The 20,403-nt window shown below is 61.9% G+C and overlaps 1 protein-coding gene across 14 annotated transcripts in view; it reads right to left on the bottom strand.

Annotated features, from left to right (window-relative positions):
- Septin9 (septin 9) overlaps positions 1-20,403 on the bottom strand; it is a 140,038-nt gene that overhangs the window by 17,366 nt on the left and 102,269 nt on the right. Inside the window, exon 1 of one of the 14 annotated variants that reach the window (XM_048797770.1) lies at positions 20,176-20,199. The exons of 9 other annotated variants lie outside the window; for them this stretch is intronic. The gene's annotated coding sequence lies outside the window, so the exon portion shown is untranslated. Of the gene's footprint in view, positions 1-4,605; positions 4,618-10,901; positions 11,056-13,225; positions 13,378-15,832; positions 15,977-20,175; positions 20,200-20,403 lie in introns of those variants that run through there. 4 more of the 14 variants (XM_048797762.1, XM_015504131.2, XM_015504130.2 and 1 more) reach the window with 4 other exon arrangements.

Raw genomic sequence — 20,403 nt, forward strand, 5'->3', positions numbered from 1 at the left:
GCCAGCAAAATGGTGGCAACTGGCCATTTGTCACGGGGTGGAATTTCCTCTTATCGGGGATGTCCCCTAGGCGGAGGGGGCTGGGGCCGGACCTCCTCTCCCCAGGCCATCAGCCCATCCATCCACTCATCTGTATCAGCGCGGCTGTCAGCAGATACACACCAGAGCCCCATGGTGAGACCAGCCGGAGGTGACCCAACAGCCGGAGGCGACCCAACGTAGACCAGGGTCTGAGGAGCACCGCAGTTTGTCCCCCTGGCAGGACCTCAGCAGAAAAGGGCCTTTCCCCAAAGACACCAAGCAAGTCCCTTCTGCACAGACCGGCCCACGCTGCCTGAGGCTTCCTGAGGCCCAGGTCACTTCAGAGAGGCTGGGGGCTGAAGGCCCATTCCTGGGCTGTGAGTGGGAGCCTGACCAAAGACCCCCTAAGGAGGGAGAAAGATGTCTCATACAGCCCTCCGATTGTGTCGGAGGGCCCAGGAGGGGGTGGGTGTAGGGGCGGTCACCTCCCCCTCAAGGGGAGCCAAGCAGCCAGTGGGTGAGCTAGAGGCCCAGGAAGCCTGTGAAGCGTTTCCCCGGCACAGAGCTCGGCAAGTCCAAAGGCCCTGAGGCAAGGAGGGGGGTCAACGTGGGCAGCTGAGTGGGCGGGGGGCAGATGAATAAATGAGTGGACGAGGGGTGGAGAGGTGGAGGAGTGGCTAGTGGGTGGATGGATGGGGATGGAAGGATTGTGGATGGAGGGATGGGGGACGGATGGATGAATGAGTGGGCAGATGAGTGGATGGATGGGCTGATGGACAGGTGGGTGGACAGGTGGATGGACAGGTAGCCTATCCAATGAATCTCAGAAACACATCACCGCAGGCTCTCCCCCAGCTGCCAGGGCACCGTGCCGTCAGACACCTTCATCACCTCTGGGACGCCCAGGAGAAAAGGCTGCAGACAGGACGTCCTTGCGCCCACGAGCCAGGAACGAGCAGGTGGCACAGCCTGACCTGGCAGGAAGTTGAGCCGCACCTCTGGATTGGAGGTTCTGACCAGGCAGAGCTGCCAGTCCTCTGGAGGTGGAGGACACGGGCCACACCTTCCCCAAGCCAGGGAAATGGGCTCCTGACCACCTTTCCTCTCCCCTGATTTCGCCCCGGCCTGCGTGCTGACCCCCGCTCCATGGGCACCAGCTCTGGCAGAGACAGGCCTGGCTCCCCACTGACGTCACCCTCCCCTGGACAGCTGAACCAACGTCTCCCCCCAGGTTCACACACCAGTGCCAGCCTCACAGCGCCGGGAGTCCATGGTGGCTCTGCACCTGTCCCAAGGCCCCTCCATGCCAGGCCCGGCACCAGGCACTGCCCTGGTCAAAGCACCACGTGAAAGGCACCTGGAACTGGATGTGCCCCACCCTGAGCCCACCCTCTTCCCACCTCCCCTCAGCAGCCCCAGCCACAAGTGGTCACAGCTGACAGCCAGGCTTCTCTCTTGTCAACACCCCCAGTTCTACCAATTCAGCCCAGTGTCCCCTCACTTGCTGACCATCCCCTGAGGCACCAACTACCTGACCCAGTCTCCCCAGGGGACTTCCTGGTGCTCTGGCGTTGGATACTTAAACTAAGGTGACCCTTTCCCTCCCTGCTACTGTGACTGATGTCCACCGTGCCTAGGGCAGCAGAGTTCTGGGCTCCAGAATCCTGTTCCACTGACAAGCTGTGTGACCCTGAGCCAGTAACCCAACTTTTCTGTGCCTCCACATTCTTATGTGTGAAATGGGATAATATGTGTGCCAGGAGATTATGAGGATCAGGTTAGAGGCTGACAAAGGGTACAGCACTGAGCCCCCTCAGCCAATGCTCTTTGTTAGTAAAACGCCCGACCTCTGTCTGCTCTCCAGAGCCACACGGGCACAGCCTCCCTGCCCAGAACATTCTCTCCCCTGCTGCTCCTGGGAACTGCCTCTTGTCTTCCCAGAGCGGCGGCGGACCGCAGGGTCTCTCTGTTCTGGGGCCTCCCCTGCTGGCTGCGGCACCCCGGGGGTCTGTCTGTCTGTGGGCGGGGTCTGTCTGACTGCGAGCACAAAGCCTCACACGCCGCACCCCCCCACCCCACCCGCCCGCAAGCACCTACCAGGATGCTGCAAATGAGTGGTGGGTCAGCCGGCTGCGCTCTCCTCTGCACCTCCCTTCCTAGAGCACCCCAGGGCGGCCGCGGCTCCCCAGTGAGCCCAGGTGCCGCCTGCTCCCTCCTGGCCTGCGGTCCGGGTGCTGGCCAGTGTCCTTTCCCACGGCTGCCGTGTGTGTGGCAGCATATGAATGAGATGCTAACAATTTCCGGTTTCCATCATCTGCTGGAGCCCAGAGCACAGGCACAGGGAAGGATGGAAGGGCTTCCTGGGGCGGCTGGGGCGGGGGCCACTGAGGACATGTTCAGGAAATGGTCAGGGGGTGGGATGGGGCGGAGAATGGGCGGCCTGGCTGGGCCCTAATCCACCCACACCAATGCGGGGCTCTGGGCTGCAGGCAGAGCATGAGGGCAGTGGGCAGGGCCTCACCTGGGCCCGCCTCCCCCACAGCCCTCACTACCTGGGAGGACACCAGCGGGAGGGGTCGTCACCAGCCCAGGCTTAGGAGTGACAGCTGGCACAGGGAATCCACCAGGTGAGGCGTGGCCAGGGCAGTGGAGTGCCCCACGTCCACGGCGCCCTGGCCTGCACGCGCTCAGCCACAGGCAGGCACCCTGGGCCCCAGGCCTGACGCGGGGCCCACTGGGGCACAGCGCTTCACATCCATCGTGGGCCCAGGCCCGTGGCAGAGGCCACACTCCTATGGCAACTGGCTGTGTCTTGAAATCAGCAAACACCGCAGCAAAGTCAGCTCAATGAGGGGCTCTGGGGCCTGCTGCGGGGACCCTCCCGGGCCGCGCCCCCTCCACCCCGCAGGACAGGGCCGCCCGGGTTTACCTACGTGGGATTCAAGCAGCGACCTCTGGGGCAACCTCTGGGAACCTGCCGATGGCGACGGAGGCTATGGCTGGATTTCGCAGTCAGTGCGGGGACCTGGAGGCCCGGGAGGGTGGGAGCCAGTCCCCTTTCAGCCCAGGCTCCGGGAAGGAGCCACATTCATATGGTAATTTCTCCCAGGAACCAGGAGGGGGGAGGGGGAGGAGGGGGAGGGGCCGTGGCCTTCCTGAGGCTGTGCCCAGTGGGCCTTCCAAGTTGGCTGGAGAGTCCAGTCCCTGAAGAGGACGCAGCAGGACACAGCCCAGGAAGGCAGACCCTGGCGGGCTAGCCAAAGGGAGAGGGCTTTGCTCTGCAGACCAGGTGGGGGTTTAGAGTGACCTGGGCTCCCACTTCTTCTATAGTTTACCTTTTGTGCCTGAGATGCAGAACATTCCAGAAACAAACACTAGAGCAGGGTGCCCAGCCCTGGAGACCAGTGGGCCGCCCCGCCCCCTCCTGTGCTCACATCCTCCCCCAGGAAGGCCGCTCCTGCCCTGCACTGAGGCTGGCCTGGGGGAAACAATCAGGAAAGTCACTGTCCAGGCCTTCTGAGGCAAAGCAGGCCAAACCCACCGCTCCGCCCACCCACTTCCTGTCTCACACTGCAACAGCCCACCCACCCGGGCCCAGCGCCTGCCGACCTCCTGCAGGGCATACACACAACTCCCACTTCCCCTTTCTGACACGGCCTGCCCTGAGCCGGCAGAGGAAGCTAGAAGTCGGCGTCCAGGACCCCACTGCAGACCCAAATGGCCACTCCACACCCCCCACCCGCACCCCAAGTCATCCATGAGAGAAATCATCCTATTCCAGTGAGCTCAAGGAGAGAAAAAGGGACCCTTGGCCTCCTGGGGTGTAGGGTGGCCGTGGGAGCAAACCTCAGAGAATCAGCTACAATTAAAGAAAAATAAAAATTAACATAGGGGCTGGGGCTGGGGCTCAGAGGTAGAGCGCTCGCCTGCCATGCATGGGGCACTGGGTTCCATCCTCAGCACCACATAACAATAAAATGAAGATGTTGTGTCCACCGAAAACTAAACAATAAATATTTAAAAAAATTAATAGAGATAATTAAGAAATAATTAACCATGCTCCAGGCTGGACCAGGATCCGTCCTCTGACACACAGAGGCTCCTGTGCTCAAATGGACCCAGCAATCACCCCAGGGAGAGAAAACCTGGGTCTCCTTGAAGGCCACACCAAGACCACGCACTGGAGCTCGGGGCAGCCCAGGGGGGCAGCCCAGCGGCCGTCACCTGAGGGTGGTCAGCCCAGAGGAACTGAGCGCCAGCTGGGGTGTGGCTTGGTGGCAGAGCATTGCCTCGCAGGCCGCAGCCCTGGGTCCCATCCCAGCACTGAGAACAAGGACAAGGCATGCCCAGGCTAGAGCAAGGACCAACCTGGACATCATCACTCCAGCCAGAGAGAGAAGGTCACATGTCACGTGATTCCCCGATAAAGGCACCTACAACAGGCAAATGCAGAGCCGGGAAGCAGGTGGGTGGACACCAGGGGCCAGGAGGGGAGGGGACGGAGATAGGCAAAGGGCAGCGCGCGTCCAGGAGTCGGGGTGACGGCTGCACAGCCATGGTGGTTATTTAATGTGTCACCTTGACCGGGCTCCAGGGCCCCCCAGTGTTTGAATCTGAAGGGAGTCTGGGGATGAGCTTAGTAAAGCCAGTGTCCTCCCTGATGTGGACGGGCCCCTCCTATCAGGCGAAGGTGACAGGGTTCAGAAGCTGCCCGATGAGGCACCCTGGCATGAGAAATGGCTGGAGCGGAAAGGACTCTGTCCTCTCCCTGCTCCCTGAAGGAGGTCCTAAGACCCTGGCTTGGTAGGTCCCCTCCACACCTGCAGAAGAGCACCCTCATCTCCCAAGACGAGGCACCTGACAGGCTACAGGCTGCGCCCACTTCCCCAGGCGACCACTCAGCTGACCCAGGTCACCACTGTTCCCATGCTTAGTCCAACCTCGCGCAAACCTTGGGCTTCGCCATTGCTGTGGGGCTGTTTCCTTATAATGTCTTCCGCGTGTCGGGAATTCCGTGTGCCGGTCTCCCATTCACTCTCCTTCACACTCAAACTGACGCGTCGGGCCATGAACCTCCCACCTCTGAGATCGGGGGAGCGATCCTAGCGACAAATCTGGTCCACACAGGGCCAGCCCCTCTGGGCCCTCCCTCTCCGTGGCTGCAGTTACCCATGGCTGGCCACAGCCTGAACACCCTGACCTGAGCCGCGGGCCACAGGTCAGCGATCCGTTAGTTTGAAATGACCGCTCCTGTGTACTACACAGCAGCCGCTTCCTTGCTCGTGACTGTTAATCTCCTACTGTGTCTAATTAACAAGTCAAGCTTCATCACAGGTAAAGTGGACAGGAAAAGCAGGACCTCTGGGTCCAGGAGCACCTGAGGCTCCAGGAGCACCTGAGGCTCCAGGCAGGGGCACCTTGGGCACCTTGTCCCCAAGGGACACAGAGGTTTGCTGTTGACACACACCTCCTGTGGGTCCCATTTCTCTGGGGAACCCTGACTCGTACAACTTTACAAATATCCTGAAACCACTGGACGGGATACTTTAAAAGAGTGGATGTCACAACGTGTGAATTCCGTCTCCATAAAGCTATCATTAAGGACAATAATGGCAGCAAAGAGCAGCGAGATGTGAACACCCGCTCCACCCCCGAGAGCAGGGACTGTGGCCTCCGGGCAGGAACATCCCTGCTTGAGCCTACAGGGAGGGCCTTCAAGCCCCCCACCCCGACCTGCAGCTCCTGGTATCGAGGGTCCTCAGTGGGCTCATCTCTGCTCCCCTCCCTGTTGCTCACCCCAACGGCGGCCATCAACATAAAGCTCTCACAGGCATTTTAAAGAGGGCCCCGTTGGTGCCGAGGGCTGGAGTCTGCAGTCACAGAAGGACGCTCTCACAGAGGAGGCAGGAGCCGCCACATGGAAGGAGAGGCCGCAGCAATAAAAGCAGCCATCAGGAAGCCAGGAAGACTGAGCTCCGCTGTCCCCAGTGTCCCTGGGCAGGAGGGAGGGAAGGGAAGCCCTGCCCCAAGACACCCCCCTCAGCACCCCACTCCCTGGAGCCCAGGCAGAGGGCTGGAGGTGCGGGGGCTGCAGCCTCCCAACGGGACCCTGCACGGGCCAGGAGGAAATGGCTGCAGGGGCCCCGCTGCTGGGCCAGGACTTCCTGGGCCACCTCTGCAGTACCCACGCCCTCTCTCCATTCAACCAAACCAACAGCACCCGCCAGGAGCCCTGCTGAAGACCAGCCCCAGAGAGAACTCCGTCAAGCCTGATTCGGTCAGGGTGACGCTGGCCCAGAGGGAGTGGCCCCTGGGCTGCTCACGGTTTAATGACAACTTTAGCGTTTGGTCTCCAGCATCACATGGGGTTAGTCTTTGTTCCCAGCAGTCCTTGGAAGACAGCCCCATGGTGAGCCAGGGAGGGCCAGCTAGCCTGGTGTAGTGTCCACGCTCCTGCTCCCCCACACACCCAGGTCCCTCACGGGACCCTCCCCGTCCCCAGCCATGCTCCTACTCTGTAGACTGGGGCCAGTTTCTGCTGCTTAGTCAAGGCACACACAGCAGGGCCATCTGCCTCCCCTCCACACCTCACGGAGGGCCAGGCTGAGGGCTGCACTCTGGGGAGATGGCTGCCATGAGGTCCTCACAGACCAGGCCAGGGCCACCATCATGGTGGCATCTCATTCCCTCAAGGTTATCCACAAGCGCACAAAGGCACCGTTGAGTGGATTCATGAATGAGCAGATGCGTGAATGAGGACAGAGGTGGCTGTGGGCCCACAGGCACAGGCCCAGGACCCTGGGGAGATGGAACCAGGCAGTCCAGCAACCATGAGCCCTGGGGGTGGGGGGGCGGCTGTGACAGCTGCGGCCATGGGAAAGGACAGCTGGGGAACCTTTACACTGAGTGGCCTCCCTATTCCCAGGTGAGCAGGAAGCAGCGGCAGCCTGGAGTGCAGTGAGGGTGGCCCTTGGGGACCAAGGCTGGAGGGACAGTTGTGCAGCAGGCATTGGGTGTGGGGGCTCACCCCTCACTGCCATGGCCTCCTGGATGCTGGGATCCCCTTTCATGTCCCCCGCACGCCCACACCAGGCTCCACTCCCAGAACCGAGCACTTCCCCCCCTCTTGGCCCCACTGTTCCCACTGCCACTGTAGCTGGGCCGTCCCCCAGCCCCTGGCAAAGCCCCAGGGCCCAGAGTCCAATCTCCACCACCCCTGTGCCTGCATCTTGGCCTCCTGAGCATGCCACAGCATTAGGGTAGTCCAGCTGACAGCTGGTTCAGAAGCTTCTGGAAAGCCATGCTCCCCCCATGCTCGGCCAGCAGCTGCCATGCAGTTGGAATTTAACTGCAGACGCAGCCGTGGCCAGTGACCTTCTTTGAAATGGCCCCTGGTCCTCCATTCCTCCCCAGGGTGGCCCCACAATGTGGCCACCACCACTGTCCGTTTTGCAGCCAGAAGACTGGCTTGGAGGGCAGGGAGCCTTGGGGCATGCACGTGAACACCGCCGCCCTGACCGCCTCCTGCCACGTTTCTGTGAAGCCCACACGGGAAGGCAGTCCCAGGGCGAGCAGGACAGGATGGCAGGTCAGGTGCTGGAGGCCATCGGGAGCCTCAACAGCGTCACCCCTTGAAGACTCACCATGTGACCCATCAGCAGAGGCAGGGCCAGGGCAAACGGGGCTCCTCTGCTCCCAGCTTTTGCCTTCTTCTGAGCCTTACAGACAGCCAGGCCTGGCCGGGGACACGCCGCCTCTGGGAGTGGGGCTGCTCCTGGAGCACTCAGTGGCCATGGGCAGGGCCGGGTTCCAGAGGGGCTCCCACTCCATCTGAGTAGTTGGCACTCAGTGGGTGGGTGTCTCTCCCACTCTGCCACTGCCCCTGGGGCCCGGCAGTGCCCAGCCTGGACCGAGGGCCAAGCAGCCCACTTCCGAGGTCACTCCCCACCCTGGGACCCCTTCCCAGGTATGCCCGACACAGGTGGCACTCGGGCGTCTGCTGAGAGAGCCAAGATGTGAGGAAAGGCTGCGGCTGGCACAAGGTGACTTGGCACGGGGAAGACACCAGCGGGTAGAAGTCACAACCCTCCATGCCCTACTGGCCCTGCACACGGAGGTGGAGGCGAAGGCTGGCCAGGGCCTGCGGGGGGCGCTGACTCTATCAAGGGCTGCGAGGGGCACTGGGGTATGGCCACGCTGGCCTCGCTCGGGACAGGTGGCGGGGGGGGGGTGTCGAAGGGTCCAGTGAACCGCTAAAGCCCATCCGCTCTGAGTAAGCTAAGCACATGAGCAAGCGTCACCTGTCCTCTGAGGAGACAGTTACCGAGGCCACTTTCTCACCAATGGGCCACTTCATAGTGACCTCCCAGCTTGCCTCAGCTATCACATCTGTGCAATGGGGGCAAGAGCCCAGTTCCCAGAGCATTTACAAGGAAGCCCTGCAGAGGTCTCCAAATGAGCGGCCAGGGCTCGAGGGAGAAGAGGACCCGCGTTTCCCACGCTCCTCAGACCTCACAGGCTGAGTCCCTACCCGTCCTTCCGCCGTGTGTGCGTGTGCGTGTGCGTGTGCGGTGCTAGCCGTGAACCCAGGGCCTCGAGCGTGCCGAGCACCTGCTCTACCATGGAGCCACATGCCAGCCTATTTCCCTGTGTTTAAAACAATCACTGTGAACCGACGGGGGGAGTCTCCAGAGGAAAGGTCAGGAGAAGGCCGTTGTGCCACAGAAACATGCGCCCCCCTGCCTGTTTCCAGCTGCCAGGCGGGGAGGTGACCAAGGTGGCCTAAGGAAACAGGGGAGATAATGACCAAGCGCCAGAGCTAGCCAAGGCGCACTCGGAACCGCCCAGACCCCCGCCGCACCCTGGGAACAGGAGCGCCCATCAGCAAGCACCTAACTACCCCTCACAACCACGGTCCTCAGAGACATGGGACCACAGCCCTGCAGACATGGGCAGGTGACCCCGAGACACAGGGTGCCCGTCTGCACCAGGCCCTCGACTGCCATTCATTAGTCCCCGTCTAGCTGAGCCTCGGAGGGCAAAGCACAGGACCCTGGTCGGCCTGTCTGAATCTCAAATCCAGAGGTCCCTGCAGAGACCTCAGTCACCCGGCTCAGAACTGCCCAGTCACCAGGCCAGCTCCATAGTGGCTCCACTCACCCATGCTGTCACTAGGTCCCCAGGGTGTGGCTGACTGTGCCCTCTGGCTCAGGGCCAGGTGCAGGTGAGTGAGGACTCAATCTTGGCTGTCCTGTCCTCCGGTGACCCTGACACCCTCCTCCGCCACTTGCCACACTGGGTCTGCCATCCTGCCACCCCTGTCCCCGCCACAGACAGCAGGGATTCTCCCCCCTGCTCGGTCACTGCAGACCCATCATTACTCTTCGGGCCCACACCTGACACCAGCAATTGGCTGCGTTTTCCTGGGCCTCAGCACACAAGCCAGGGAAGCTGTGGCTCCTGTCCTGGAGACCTGCCACTCACACGGGAGCCCGAGGCGAGGAAGTCAGAGAAGGCATCCAAACCACCCAGGAAGGCTGAGTTTTTTGATTAAAAGCTCTCCCAGAAGACCTGCAGGAGAGGAAAGCCCAGAGACAGCTATCCCTCCGGAGGTGGCCTCACAGAAACCACAAAATATTTGGATAAAAGTTGAAAATCTGCGGTCACCCAATGCTGACTGTTCATTCAATCAAACGTCAATTGAGCAAGCACCTAGGACGTCCAGGAACTGGGGACACAGATGGATGAGTCGCAATCCTTGCACAAGTGTGTGGAGGTGGGGGCCCCAGGGGTGGGTGTGAGTCACTCTCCTGCCTGGTCTTGGCCTGGGGGTCAGGAAATCTTATCTCCTGCTCAGCAGTGACAGGCACCTGGGCCAGAGCCCAGGAGATAAGATTAGAGATAAGGATCTGGGAGGGAGGAGGAGGTCCTCCACATTCCCCTGGGGACACAGGCAAGGACAACTGTGCTCACCTCATGACCACTCTCTGATGACCACATTGCTGTGTCCTCAGTGCCTGGCACCCAAAGAGCTGGGCGAAGCTGCAGATCCTTGGGGGCCTAGAGCCAGGGGGAGGGGGGCTGCGAGCCAGGGTCATGGAACAGACAGCGAGCAGCCCCTCTGCACCGGCTGCACACCTCCTCCCCATGGCCAAAGGGGTCGGGGTCAGCGACTACTGGGGTCAGCCCCCACAAGCCCCACCTGGAGCTGGCGTGCCAAGTGCAGCCTGGGACACTCAGGAGCCGGCCTCTTACAGGAACCAGTTACTGAACCAAATTAAAGCATTCACAATGGCATTCAGGCTGGCCAGCCAGAGAGAGGGTCCAATCTGTCACCTTCAGGCACTCTGCACTGGTGACACGGAACCCTCCCACAAACCAAGGCCCAGACCCTCCCCCAGGTGCCAGCAGGGGCCAATTGCCATGAGCAGCTTGTGCAGCTGACCATGAACTCCGCCCTTGGCAGGGGCTGGCAAGATGCCAGGAGGGCAGACGCAGCAGGACAGTGGAATTGGACCCTGCACCCCGGGCCTCGGGTGGGGAGCCCTCTTCACTGGACCTCACAGCCTGGAGGGGTGCAGTTCCCAGGGGAGAAAGGAGGGAGGATGGGCAGGGGTGAGCTCCCCCGGTCCTGAGCCTGGTCCTGAGCCTGCTGAGAGGCGGGCAGGCGGAGGCCTTGAGCATGGAGCGCCTCCCACCGCCCCAGGTTGTGGGCAGGACCCCTCACTGGCCTGTCATTAGACCTGCGCCCTCCCTGCAGACTCCCCATAAAACAACCCACAGCAGAGCTCTTGTGCGTGGCACCACCTGCCCGCCACCCTCAGGAAGGGTCCCGGGAAAGCTTCCCAAGGCCTCTGCAGCTTCTGAGAACAGGTCCCTACCTGTCCAGCAACCAGCCCAGCGCTCACACACAACCCAAGCTCACACCGAACGGCGGAGTCTGGGGAGAGACCCAGCCAAGGGCTGGAGACCTGCTGCAAGTGTCTTCCCTGGAGACCCAGGTGTGGGCTCCTGAGCCAGGGGAGTGGGGCTGAGAGGGGACCAGGCATCTGCCTCGGTCCTCGTGCATTTAAATAAGGTCCCTCTTCCCACACACACAGCCGGCGAGAGAGGAGGCCCAGAAGCTTCCGGGGTGGTGTGGGAAAGCCGTTATGGGCTGCAGCGAGCAGAGGGCGTAGGAAAGCGGAAGCTCAGCCCTGGTCACCGGCTCCCTGCCCGAGCCCTGAGACCTTTGGCCGCCCCCCAGCGCCAGGCCCGCCTGGCCGGGGTCTCCCCTCTGCCGGAGGCGCCTCTCCCCTGCAGAGCCGCCCTATCTGACAGGCGCAGTCAGGCGTCCTGACACAACAGGAAGTGGGGAGGATGTGGTGGCCAGGGCCTGGGGCGGGTGGAGTTAGTGGTTCTGGTGGCCCAATGGGTACAGGTTCTGGGACAAAGGTCCTGGGGAGCCGGCCGGTCCCCACAGCCATGGGCAGTCAATCTGGCGCCCAGAAGAGGACTCTGCGGGCCCCAAGAAGGTCCATCTTGACGTGGAGTAGTGGCTGACCACAGGCTTGCCACATTCTGCCCTGTGACTGGGCCTGCAGGGGAGGGCAGCAGGCCTCCACCTTGGGACGCCCTGGGGCCCATGCAGGGCCTCCCAGGTGCCCGCAGCTGGCTCTCCCCTCTCACCAGGACAGACAGCCCTCAGGAGGGTGTTCTTGGGACACATTGGCACAATCTATGGATGGAACAACGTGGTAGGTGCCCTAGCCCAGAATCGGCCAGGGGACAGGAGGGTTGTTAACAGATACAGATGATAAGAAAGGCGGGTCACGAAGAGGCCACCTTCCACAGCCAGGTCTTAGCCCAAAGGAGCCCCAAGAGGGGGAGAGAGGCGTGACTCCCACCTTCCCAAAGAGAGGGCAGGTGGAGTCGGGGGCCCACCCAGGTGCCTCCACCAGCACATTCTCCCACCTATTTCCCGAAAAGGAGAGCCCTGGCTATGGGGTGGGGTCAAGCTGGTCACCCTGTATCAAGCTTGTGTAAATGCCACAGAGGCCCCCAGGTGTCCCAGGAAGCAGGTTGAAGGAAGGGGAAGCACGCACTGTGGGGAAGGGGCTTTTGCCCACCTCCTCCTCCAACGGGTTTTTCAGCGTGGGATCCAAACCAAATTCCAACTCAGTCCAGCGGGGGCCGTCCCCAGTGCCAGAACAGATCTGCCAGAAACCCACTGCCCGGCTGCTTCCGGGTGGTACATTTTTCTCAAAGAAAGGAATTTCAAACTTCTCTTGGGGAGCAGAGGGATGCTGCACGGACCTTGGCCCAGAAGAGAGCGGAAGGACGAGGGCGCAGGGCAGGGACAGAGCGAGGCAGGTTGGAGGCTGAGTCAGTCCTCAGGGGCTGTTTGGGGTGGAGTGTCAGGAGCAGATGGCATTGCCTCTGTCCCTCCCTGCTAGGGGGTGTAGAGGGACCACACCGTTGGCCACAGGATTTCAGGCTCTCCCAGCCTCTGGGCTGGCTGCAAAGCCCCCTGGACGGCAGGGCGGCCGAGGAGCTGCTTCCTCGTCCCTGGCCGGCAGACCAGGGTTCCCCCACGCTGCATTCTCCAGCTGGAGCAAATGCGTGCCAGCCCCCCACCCTGCTCGCTCCCAGTAACGCGCTGCACATCCCAGGCTTGACCCAGGACCCTGAAGCTGACCCCGCAGCACAAAGCCCCTGCTCCCAGCGCGGGGGCCTGGGGTCTCTGCTGGCTGCTTCCAGAGTCATGGAACTCAGCTCCAGCCCCGTCTTGGGAGCCTCCCACTCATAAAGGCTGAGAAGCCGTGCGGAGCGACTGGAGAGAAGCAACGGCTAATTCCCGCTTCCTCCCGGCCCCTGGAAGTCAGGGAAGCCCCTTGGAGGGAAACCCACTCCAAGACACTCCCAACAGGAGGAGAGCGGAACCACTCGCCTCCTTGGCCAAATATTTACAAAGAGATAGCTGTGGCCACACAAAGCCCTTTTCTTCCATTCCGCCACCAAAAATCTGGTCCCCGCGTGGAGATGAGCTCCCCGCCGCCCCTCTCCCAGAGACTCTGAGTGTCCTGCTGGCCCCAGGCCCTGGCCAAGGGGCGGAGAGGCTCCGGGCCCCACTGCCACGGCCCCGGGGGCCCACCGGGCAGCCGCACCACCTGAAGGCCCCGGAGCCAACGGTGCGAGGCTGGGAGAACAAAGAGCAAGGACTCACCCCAGCAGCTGAAAGTCGGGCTGCGCTGGACGCCGGAGAGCCGCGGCCCGCCCACCGGGTCACATGGCTCGGAGCCGAGCAGAGGATCAAAGGGGCTTTGTGGCCGAGGAACAAGGAGCCTCCCAGAGCGCGGGGCAGAGGTAGGAGGGCCCGTGACTGCCTGCCGAGGGAGGCTCGGTGGGGACTGCTCCGAGGGGCAGGGCAGGCAGCAGGAGGCGGGGAGAGGGGTGCAGGCTGCAGGCGCCACGACCACGGGGTGTGTGGCACGCGGGGGCCTTCTCCCTGCACGCAAGACACCCCCCAGATGGAAAGGGACAAGGCTCCTGGGGAAGAGCTATGGGGGGCCACTGCCCGGACCCGGCCATGCAGCCCTCATCCTGCATTTGCCAAGTCTGTGCCCATCCTGAGCCACCATCCCCTCCTCTCGGCTGAGACAGGAGTGGTGCCCTCTCCACCCCATGCCTGGCTGGTGCTCCCTCAGCCTGCTCAGGTGACAGCCGTGACACCCAGGCTCTCCCGCTGAGCTCTAGCAGGGCCATCCACTCTGAATGCCCCAAAGGTGTCCAGACCCAGCATCCAGATCTGCACCCAGCCGGAAGCCATTGCCCCCAGGCTTGGGGGAGGGTGGAGCACCGCTGTCCCCTGAGTGCAGTGCTGCCTGGGGCCCGGGGAGCAGGAGTGGGCAGGGGGTGGGGCAGGGCGGGGCCGCTCACCCTAAGCGCCTCTCTCAGGAGCCTGGGACTCAGGTTCTGATCTGATTCCTGCTTCTCCTGCTGGCCCCTCCTCAAGGCCTGGGGCAGTGAGTCACGGAGATCTTCCCCCGCACTCCCTGCAGGCCCTGGGATGTGCTGGGACCCAGCGGGGGATGGGCACGGGGGTCCCCAAGGGGGAGCCCACCCTGCTGGGCTGGGCCGGGGCGCTGGGATCTTCCAGACCCATCCCGATGCCCCCGCCTCTGACCCCAGTGAGTCACTCCCAGGAACAGGCCTGGCCAAGGCGGCCCCACGCCAACTCCCCCATGAGTGCTGGGGGCGCTGGTCTGGGAGGTTTGCTAGGGGCCAGGAGCAAACCCTGAGCCTCTGGTGACACCTGGGAAAGGCATCTTAGGGTCCTGGGCTGGGTTCTCCAAGTGACAGCCATCCCTAGCCCTGAGGTGCGGCCATGAAGTGCGACTCTAGCCCAGCCCCCAGGGCCTCCATGCCAAGGCCATTCCAGTCCCACCCTGTGCCTGATGGTCAAGACTTCAGGGCACCCACTCCACTGGCCACACATGGAACCCAAGGCCCCTGGCTGCCACTCCTGGAACCTGACCTTCCCACCTATAAAATGGGCACCGTCAAGTCTGATCTCAAGAAGGAAAGCCAGGCGCAGGTCCAGCCTGGCCCAGCCAGGAGGGGCCGCCCTCCAAACCCTGGGCTCCTCTTTCTCCCAGGAAGGGAGTTCCCAGGCCCGTCCTCCCCACCACCGGCTGCCCACTCTGGGGCCTCTTCCCTGGTCCTTCCCAGGCAGCTCCAGGACCCAGGGAAAGGGCAGGCTGCAGGGGCCCGTCTCAGCAGTATCGGGGCTGACCCAGCCTTGGAGACAGGGCCTGCACCGCCGCCTGTGGCCTCCTCCCCGGGGCAGAGGGCTCCCTTCCCAGTGCTCCCCGCTGAACCTCCTGCTTAGACTCGGGCCTTGTTCTGCCTCCTAGCTTCTGGCCGCTCAGGCCATTCCCGGCAAACCTTTCCCGGCCACTCTGGCCAACGGCCTGCTCTCCCCGGGGCCTTTTCCCACCCTCCTCCGGATTCCTGGCTTGGGAGGTGGCAGCTTGGATGCTGTACACAGGTGCCCATCCCTCTTGCAGCTGACCTGCTCCTGTCACCAGATGAAGTTCTCCAGAGCACAAGAGAGGGAACCCCGGGCTACTCAGCTGCTTCTTCAACCTGAAACGCCACCTGGGGCACTTTCTCAGGTCTCTGCCACTCAGCACTCTCACATTCAGTGTCACAGCCTGTCACCTGCATAGGGGCCATCCAACCCTCTGGGAGGAACAGAATCCAAGCCACAGCTATGAGCTCGGACCTCCTAGTTGCCAAACTCAGAACACAAGAATGATCGGGTGACACTCATCTTAACACATTTGTACCTCATCTGAGACACGTGATCAACCTGAAAACCCTGGAGACACCCCGCGTTGCTTTCTCCGTCCATACGGAGACTCTGAGATCCAGGGTGTTTCCCACTTGGGCCCCTCCCAGTTTGCACACATCCCATTCTGCATGCTCAGGAGCCAGGCATGGCCAGGAGCCGCTGTGCTGGACGGTGTGGCCCTAGGCAGTGTCCTTTCGCCCTGGGATCACCCAGGTCCTGAGGAACCCTGGACTGAGATGCCTCACTGCAGCCTGAGTCACTTCCAGAACCGTGCCTGCACTTCCGTGTAGAGGTAGAAACACAGTGGCCTCGGCTCCAGGAGACGGCTGGCCGCCCATGCCCACATCTTGGATTTCTGTGTCAGAGAGAACAGAGCTTCTCTGAGGAAATCAACCAGCTGGACCGAGGCTAGGCATCATTCAGGCCTGCCCACCCTGTCTTATTAAACTCACTCCCAGTGCCCAGGGCAGGACGCACTTGAGAGCAGGCGGCTGGCCACTGGCTCGCGGCATCTGGCCCCTGAGGGTGTCCCAAGGCATTGGCGTGGCCCCAGGAGCGTGAAGCAGAAGCTTGGCTTGGTGGAGGCCCTGAGGCCGTGGGAAGCTGCCCAGGCCACATGCAAAGGGAGAGCAGAAAACCCTGGCAGCGCAGGCTGAGACCCGGGCTCCCTCCACCCCTGCCCTTCCGGAGGCGGAGGTGTCCACGCGCTGGCTTCCGCCAACTCACACCCTTCCAACAGCGAGCTCATCAAGATTGTGTTTATTTATATTAAAGTCACATAGAATTGCACTTAAAAAAGAATTTAGAGAGACAGAAAGCAGAACAGTGGCTGCCAAGGCCAAGGGCGAGGGGAGGGGAGGGGACGGCTCCTTCGTGGACACAGAGGATGAGGGTTCTGGAGCTCAACTGACCAACAGCCATGTGACACTGAAGGCACGAGAGGCGACCAGTGGTGCAGCCCACCTTCCGTGTGTCACCACAATAAAATATACCAGGGAAAGGGAATTTAAAGTTCTCCTTTTTATTTTCTGGACCCAGTTTATTTACATTTTAAAATCAAACTGGCCCTAAGACACATCATGAGCCCGAGACAGGCTGGCTCTCCGAGAAAGTGACTTCACCTGGCAAGGGGGACTTGGCAGATTTCTCAGGTGGCCCTAAACGCAACCCCAAGTACCAGGGAGACAGAGGCAGGAGAGGTCCAGCCACCAGCAAAGGAATGACAGCGGCACCAAAGCCCAAGAGGGCAACGTCCTCATGGGGGACTGAGTCACATCTTCCGGGGCTGGGGATACTCTGAGCCTGACCCGTACCCACCAAGACTCATCCGAGAGCTGAGGAGCCCGAGGGCACCCGGCCAGTGGGCAGTGTCTGGGATGCTGCTGCCGTGATATGTTTACCCAACAGGCAGCACTTGAAAGAGGGCCCCACGGGGTCCTAGCCACGTGCCCACCTGACCAGGAGCAGCACCCACTACCTTCCTGGTGACCATCCCAGCACAAGGGCTGCCAAGGAGATGGGCAGCAGTGGTGGTCAGTAGGGTCCTGCTCTAGACCTCAGGGGAACAATCACGGTTCCTTCTTCCCGGTCTCGGAGGCCGCCACCTGCCAGGAAGCGCAGGACACCACGTGCTGCCCTCCACACCCGCGGCCTCCTCGGAAAGAGGATGTGGTTTCCCAGCATGCCCCTCTCTCCTGCACACGCACGTACACACCTGCCCCCATTTCCAGGTCTTGCGGTCGCCTTCACGCTCGAGCGCCAGAGAGCCAGGCCCTGAACACAAAGCTCAGCCTTCCGCCACCTCCTCCGTCCACCTCACCCCCCAGGCCCCGACCCCCCCGCCCAGATCCCAGGAAACACCCGGCTTCCCTCTGTGGCCGGTGTGGGCTCCTGCCCTGGACCAGGGTGGGAAGGGCTGGTCCATGTGCAGCTGCCCAAGCACCCCCAGGGCCACACGTCCCCGGGGCTGGGGATGGCCCAAGCAGCCCCAAAGGGAAGGCCCAGCCAGGCTCAGAGGGGAGGGGCTGGTTTGTCACCTTCACATGACCTTTTTCTTCCGGTTCCCTCCCTTAGCCTAGCAGAGGGTGCGCCTGCTCCATCTCAAAACCCAAACAAGCCAGCCCCCTCCCCTGCCTCCTCCTCAGAGGCCGAGCCCCGAGGAACAGCCAGCTCCTCGGTCAATGCCCGGGCTCCATCTTCTTAGCCTGGGCACCTGCTCTCTGCCCACTGCACAGGGCAGGAAAACAGCTCTGGAGAGACTCCTCAGCGCCACTGTCCAGTCCCACCCACTAGCTCCAGGGCAGCAGTTGACACTCGGGACCCCCTGATGGAGGGCGGCTGCCAGCCCCCTCCCTCAGGCTCCCTCTCTCTCCCCTTCCCTAATGCAGCGGTGAAACAGCTCCTGGTCCTCGTCCCTCACCTGGGCCTCCTGGGTGACCCCCCACTGCCCTGCTCCAGGTCTCAGGGCAGGATCCCTTCCCAGCTCCACCCAGAACTGCAGCTTGCGGGACAGGACCGGGGACAGGACGGGGACATGACAGGGACAGGACGGGGACAGGCCGGGCCTCTCCGCTCTTCCTCCCCTGCTCCCACTGCCCCGGGCCCTGCCTCACCCAGGCCTCAGGCTGCTGCTTCCCAGCGGGGCCAGCTGTCCCTTCCTGCCCAGTCCTGGGTCGTGCCCTTTGGCCACTCCCCGGGAGGACTGCAACTGCCCCTCACTCCTGCCCATTTCCTGTCTTCTCCCCCCATGATGACCCTGCCCACTCCTTTCCCACAGTTCAGGGGCTCCTCCAGGAGGAGGAGATTCTTCCCTCGCCCTGGGGGACCCCTGTGATCTGACACACCCACGTTTTCCCCTCAGGACGCTGCACTCTTCAGCCAGGCCCCAGAATCTCCCAGACCCCACTTACCGACAGCTCCCAACATCCTCCATCCCCGTGACCACGACCGAGTCACGGTGACTGGAGAACCCAACGCTGGCTGCCTCTGACAGCTTTGCCTCCCGCCTGCCACCCACCCCCGTCTCCTAGGTAACAGGTCCCATGTCCGTGGTCCTCAGTAGAAGGGCCCCCTTTCCTTTCTTTCTTTTTTTTATTTCAGTTCTGAGGATCAAACCCAGGGGTGCTCTACCACTGAGTTACCCAGGCTGCTAGGTTACCCAGCTGGTCCTGAACTTATGGTCCTCCTGCCTCAGCCTCCGGAGTCACTGGGACCCCTGGTCGGTCTCCTCTTCGCGGCCCCAGCTAGCATCTGCAGTATGCTTCTTCTTTCCCCTCACAAAGCCTCCTTCTGTCAACAGTGTGTCCTGTAAACTATTTGATGCAATCTGAACTTAAAGCGCAACCTCCTGGTCTGCAGCCAACGCTGATATTCACATGTGATGACCACAGATCAGTGACCGTGGCTGCAGGTACACTTCCAAGCCCACACACCCCACCTCACCCCGACAGGCCCCTCTCCCATCACCACGCAGGGACGCCAACTGGGGGCGGACACCAAATCAGGATGCTAAACACCAAGGACAAGACAGACCCAGCCCGAGTCTGCACCCCATAAACCACGCCACGCGGGGCCTCCAGGCCTGCGGGCTTCCAGGCGCCTGGTGGGACAGCTTCCCAACCGTCCTGCCTTGAAACAAGGACCAAAACAAACTCTGGGTGGCTTAGGTGTAGGACTTCGGGCATTCTGAGGGGCTCGAGCCGCCCAGGCCAGTGTGGCAGGAGGGAGGAAGCAGAAAGGGCGGGTGTTTGCTGGGCTCCTGGAAGGGGGTTGGTGAAGTCAAGGGCTCTCAATCCTGGTAGCAGGGTACCGTCCCCGGGGGAGCATCTGAAGAATGAAGAGGGCCCACCCAGTGACTCTAACTGGACTCATCGGGGCGGTCCATATTTAAAGAGATTCTTGAGGGGACTCTAACATGTAGCTGGGGTTCAGAACTGCTGGTCAGCACTGAAAGACAGGCACATGGACACCCCCCTCGGCTGCTTCCCAGCTGCCGGGACTGTGCTGCCTCCTTCCTTCACACCCTCCACCACGAAGCGCTGCCTCACCTTGGCCCAGAGCAATGGAGTCGGCCCCTCAGGACTGACCCTCCGAACCTCTGAAATCTAAACAGAACCCACTTTCCCTCCTCTGAATGATTCCTGTCAGGTGTTCTGGTCACGGCCTTGAGAACCTAACACAAGGCCCGTGTCTCTGTCCCTGCTCCAGCCAGGCATCAGACAAACCCTTTCTCTCTGGACACGCTGGGCAGGCAGAGGCAAGAAGCCCCACGGTAGGAGGGCCCACCTGGGGCGGCCTCAGGTCTGGGAGTATTGTTTTAAAATCCAAATTCCTATACCAAGGGTGGTGGGGGGAGTCCCTGCAGTGTTGTTCATTAAAATAAAATTAGATTAAAAAATCGGCATGGAGAGAATCCAGTGACCGGTTACAGTGGAGAAAGCCAAACGTCCAGAGCGATAGATACTGCCACCCACAAACGGCTAACTAACAAACGGCAGGCACCAAAGGTAAGCTACAGACGGGGGCCAGCTACGCCAGCTCTGTGACCGCAGAACAAGGCGGAGCATCGCCCGGCACCCGTGGCAGGAAGGCCCGCGCGGACAGGGAGGGTGGCCAGGCGCTGGGCAGGCTGGGACAGGGGGCGGGCGGGCAGGGGCCTCCTGTCGGATGGCACCTGGTGTTCACTGAGATGGTGCCTATTTTTAAAAACTGGAAGAAAAGACCTTGGTGTGCCGGGGTGTGAGAGGCAGTGAGCGTTCCATAGCCACCGGGCTGGGTGGCCGGGGAGACCAGTTGGGGCCACCCAAGCCCATTTTCCTTACCTGTAACTGGAAGGCAAGGAAACCCGGGGCTGCTGGGGAGGCGGCTGTCCATGCTTCCTGCCCTCCCTGGCGGGTTTGGGGAGGATCACGTGGGTTAACATGAAAGAGCTTTGAAAACCACAGGAAGGTCTCGGGGAGTGGGGGCCCGGCGTCTCCAGGCCTGTTTTCTTGAGCAGGCAGAAAACGCCCCAGTCGGGGAGCCTTGTCTCACCCCCCCCCCCGGCAGGC

Source organism: Marmota marmota, unplaced genomic scaffold (assembly GCF_001458135.2).
Source record: "Marmota marmota marmota unplaced genomic scaffold, marMar, whole genome shotgun sequence".
Lineage (NCBI taxonomy): Eukaryota > Metazoa > Chordata > Mammalia > Rodentia > Sciuridae > Marmota > Marmota marmota.